Raw genomic sequence first — 5,221 nt, 5'->3', positions numbered from 1 at the left:
TGGAGGAACCCAGCAGCATTGGGGTTTCCAACTCAAAACATTATGCCAGTTTTGCTTCGCACATACTGCAGTCTGACCCAATGAGTATTTCCAGCATTTTCTGTTTTTGTTTCAGGTTTACAACATCTGCATGTTTTTTTTTGATTTCCACTGGATTCCGCAAGACTAACTAGAAGAAGAAGGCTGCATTGGGAGTGTCCATTTAGATGATGCACACAAGTCTCTGAAATGAAACAATGGCAATGTACAGGCCCCATGGCTTTAAAATAATCTTTCTTTATCAGAGAGAATGCTGGGAAAATGGTCAATCTTAATAGCCAACCTTTCATGAGACAGTCTACAGCAGACGCAGACATAAGGTTAATCATTTATCACTGTGGATTGAGGGAGATTGGTGTCTAAATTGGTGCTGCTGTTCCTCTGTTACAGCAAGGACCACTTAAAAGTATTTTGGGAAGTTTTGTGATTGTGGAAGGTGTTATATAATTGAAAATCTTTCTTCCTGTCAACACCTGAGAGAGTGAAGGCAACAACACCACTGGGAGCATTTAGAAAAGTATCGTAGAGATAGAAGGCCCTTGGCCAAAGTTCAAAGTTCAGATTTCTTGTCAGAGTGCATACACGACATCACATACAACCCTGAGATTCTTTTTCCTGTGGCCAGGCAGAATTTCTACTTATCCATAGAGCAAAAATAAACTGTACACAATAAAAGATACGTATACAAAAGAGAGAAATGTAAACAAGGAGGAAGTGCAATCTGCAATACAGAAAATTAGTATTCAATAATAAATAATTTGCAAAGTGCGAGTCCTTAAATGAGTCTCTGATTGAGTTTGTCGTTGAGGAGTCTGATGGTGGAGGGGGAGCAGCTGTTCCTGAACCTGGTGGCGCAAGTCTTATGGTACCTATACCTCTTTCCTAATGGTAGCAGCGAGAACAGAGCATGTGCTGGGTGGTGTGGATCCTTGATGATTGCTGCTGCTCTCCGACGGCAGCGTTCCCCATAAGTGTTCTTGATGGTGGGGCGGGTTTTGCCTGTGATGTCTTTGGCTGTGTCCACTACCTTTTACAGGGGTTTATACTCAGGGGTATTGGTGTCCCTGTACTAGGATGTGATGAAGCCGGTCAGCACACTTTCCACCACACATCTGCAGAAGTTTGGCCAAGGTTTTTATTGTCATTCTGAACCGTCACAAACTCCTGAGGAAGTAAAGGTGCTAACGTGCTTTATTCATGTTGACATTCATGTGTTGGGTCCATAAAAGTTCCTCTGAGATAGTGACTCCCAGGAATAAAAATTTGCTCACCTTCTCCACCACTGATCCCCCAATGATCTCTGGATTGTGCGCCTCTGTTATCCTGTTATTCCCCCTCCTGAAATCAACAATCAGCTCCTGGTTTTGGTGACATTGCGTGTGAGGTTGTTGTTGGTGCACCGTTCAGTCAAGTTTTCAATCTCCCTCCTGTGTGCCCCTTTTTAGACAACCCCCTATCATGGTTCTGGTAGTGGCTTACAGAGAGCAGGATGGACGGCTCAGTAAATGGTGCAGGAACAAAAATGAGTCTTACCATAGAATAGACAAAGGAGATAATTGTGGGTTTCAGGCGGATGAAGGTTGACCATTCTCCACTACACATCAATGGTTCCATCGTGGAGAGAGTGGAGAGCACAAAGTTCATGTGCTTGAGTTATCCTCGACTCAAAACACCTTTTCGTCAATCAGGAAGGTCCAATAGCACCTACACTTCCTAAGAAGGTTGAGGAGGGCAAGGCTACCAGCCTCTATCCTGACCACATTTTACAGGAAACAATTGAGAGTGCCCCGTCTGGCTACATCAATATGTGGAACAGTAGCTCAGAAGAGATCTAATCAGGGGATGGGGAATGGGGGGCGGGGTGCACAAACTGCTGTTCGAGAACACACTCTGCTGGGGGTGGAGGAGGAGTGGGTGCCATACCTGCCATGGACCTCCTCCATCCACCACGCCATTACACTTCCCCCTCCCTCCAGCATTTCAGATTACGCACATGTTTATAGCACATGGAGATGAAATCATGAGATTCATTTTGGTGACACCCAATCTGATGGCGTCCCCTCTGGTACAGTCCGCAACGCCCTAGTGACTCTCGTACTGCTGGTGGGTGGACGGGGGGCACAATAAATCATTGGGGGGGGGCAAGACCCGCGAATACCCCACCCGTGATGCCTAGCCTGCAGAACATCAAACTGGAAGTCAATATAGAGCATCATCAAAATGGCAGAGAAAGGCACTGGGGTCTCTCTTTCCTATATTGTTGACATTTACTGGGAGCATGGGTTAAATCAGACTCAAAACGTACAGAAGACATTTTCCATTCAGCACACAGTATCTTTAAGCCACCACCATCAGGAAGGAGGTACAGGAGCATCAAAATCAGGACTGCCAGGCTGGGAAATAGCTTCTTCTCGTAGCCTGTGAGATTGATGAACGGTTTCCTGTAACAGAGTAAATCATCCCAAAATATTAAATATATTTAAAATTATATCTTTATGTATTTATGTGATTATCATGTACTGTGTACGTGTGTGCACTGTGGTCTGGAGAAATGTTGTTTCATGGGGTTGTATGTGTACAGTCAGATGATAATAAACTTGAACGAGTAAGATGAGTGCCCACTGGTCGACATTGACTGGGCGGCCTGAATTGTCTGTTTCCATGTTGCATGATTCTATGACTCCATGACATGCATCGTTCACCAAAATGTTATTTCTAATTCCCACCTTTGAACTCACAATGAGATTGCTGATGTTCTCTCAATTAAGGGGGAAATCTACCTCTGTTGACACTTTCAGAGATTGAAGATGCTACAATTTACACTCTAGGATTTAGTCCTAGGTCTAAAGAGCAAATCTATAATTACTGTAACACCCAGTTCCCTTTTTCATTTAGTTTCTAACAAAGCTGGGAAATTGCTACATGAATTATTCATCACTACCAATTTTGCTGTAGGCAAACCACTGCGTCGAAACATCTGTGGGCTAGCAAAGATGCAGTCTTCGTCCAAATCTTACCTCATGTAAATTGGAACGAATTGATGGATGAAAAAAAATTATTTAATGGGATTCCTGATGAGTACAGCATTTTAAGTAAAATGTCTGATAAATGTCATTTGAACCCACTCCTGCGTATTTAGGAAACATTCTCGACAAGTAGTAGAGCCCAATGATCAGGAGTTAGCATTAATTAGGAAACCGACTGGATTCATCATTGCAGGAGCATCAGGAACCAAGCATCCATGAAAGCTCTTTGTGAATTCACGCATGCCTTGATATCAAAATCAAATTAACACCAATTATGTAATAAAAACAGAAAACACTGGAGATGTTTAGTGGGTCAGGCAGCATCTGTGGACAGAGAAACCGCTAATATTTCAGGTCGATCATTCACCAGAACTGGAAAATGAGAAATAAGTTTGTTTTCAGATGACAAGATATAGAGAAATGAAAGGATCCCAAGATAGGAGCAGAAGTAGATCCATTGACCCATTGAGTCTGCTCTGCCATTCCAATCATGAGCTGATCCATTCTCCCACTCCCCGACTTTCTCCCCATAACCCTTGATCCCCTGACTCTAATAGCTGTCAATCTCTGCCTTAAATACACCCAACAACATTGCTTCTACAGCCACATGTGGCAACAAGTTCCACAGAACCATAACCCTCTGACTAAAGGAAGATTTTTGCATCCATTTTAAATTGATGTCCTTTTATCCTAAAGTTGTGGCCTCTTGTCCTCGACTCTCCTACCATGGGAAACATCCTTGCCACATCTACTCTGTGCAGGCCTTTCAGCATTCAAAATGAGGTCCCCCCCGCCTCATCCTTCTGTCCTCCAAGTACAAGAGCCGAAAAATGTTCCTCATACGCTAACCCTTTAGTTCCTGGTATCATTCTAGTAAAATCTTTTCTCAACCCTCTCCAACTCCAGCACATCTTTTCTCAAATAAGATGCCTAAAACTGTATACACAGTACTCTAAGTGAGGTCTCACCAGTGCCTCATAGTCTCAACATTACACCCTGCTCTTATATGCTATTCCTCTAGAAATGAATGCCAACATTACGTAGTTGTGTTGAGAAGTGTATCAGGTTTGGTGAGTTCACAGAGAGAAGTGTCTGGACACGTGTTACAATCACATGTAACTTTTATTAACACTTGGGAAACAAACAGGGAAGAATGTTATATGGTACACAATTACTAATTCATGTAAGTGATGATATAGACATTCACCTCGGACTTCGGTTGGACTCCAACAATGGTAAACCACTCATATACTACAAACCAGGACTCTTACACACACACACCCAGTTCCCTGACTAACGGGGGTGAGACTCTCTGCAAGTATTGTACTAAGGCCCAGCTTCAGTGCACTGAACTCGTTACCCGCGACCTGGCAGTAGCGACCTGGCATGGATCAATGTCTGGGACTTGGACCACGAGGCAAAGGGAAAGAATGTGCTGTACATTGGTATTATACACAGTGCTCATCTGTGCTTCTAGCCAATTATGGCCATAGGTGATTTAAATTAGCCATGGCTAAGTGTGCACTAATGGGTGGCCTGAGACCAACTTTAATTGACAGGTGATGCGACTTCAGAATAAGTTTCAGACAGGGTGGACACGTGACTATCCTCAATCCACACATTCCAGACAGACAGAGAGGTCATGTTTCTTCCACACACAACATGCAATTGCCTTCTTCACCACCGACTCTAGCAGAGGTTAACCTTTAGGGTATCCTACATGAGGATTCCCAAGTCCCTTTGCACCTCTAAATTTTGAATTTTCTCCCCATCTAAATAATAGTCTGCCTGTCCATATTTTCTACCAAAGCGCACTTTCCAACATTGTGTTTCATTTGCCACCTCTTCGCCCGTTCTCCTAATCTTTCCAAGTCACACTAAAGTCCTCAGCATTACCTGGCCTACTATCTATTTTGGTATCATTTTCATATTTAGCCACAAGACCATCTATTCCACAACCAAAATCATTTATATTCAACATAAAAAGAAATGGCCCAACACTGACCCCCTGCGGAACATCACTGTAACCTGTAGCCAACCAGAATAGGATCCCTCTATTCATACACTCTGTTCCCTGCTGATCAGCCAATGCTCCAGCCATTCTTGTAATTCCATGGGTTGTCATTTTGTTTACCAACCTCATGTGTGACACCTTG

This window comes from Narcine bancroftii, chromosome 3, assembly GCF_036971445.1.
Source record: "Narcine bancroftii isolate sNarBan1 chromosome 3, sNarBan1.hap1, whole genome shotgun sequence".
NCBI lineage: Eukaryota > Metazoa > Chordata > Chondrichthyes > Torpediniformes > Narcinidae > Narcine > Narcine bancroftii.
This window is presented reverse-complemented; position numbering follows the sequence as displayed.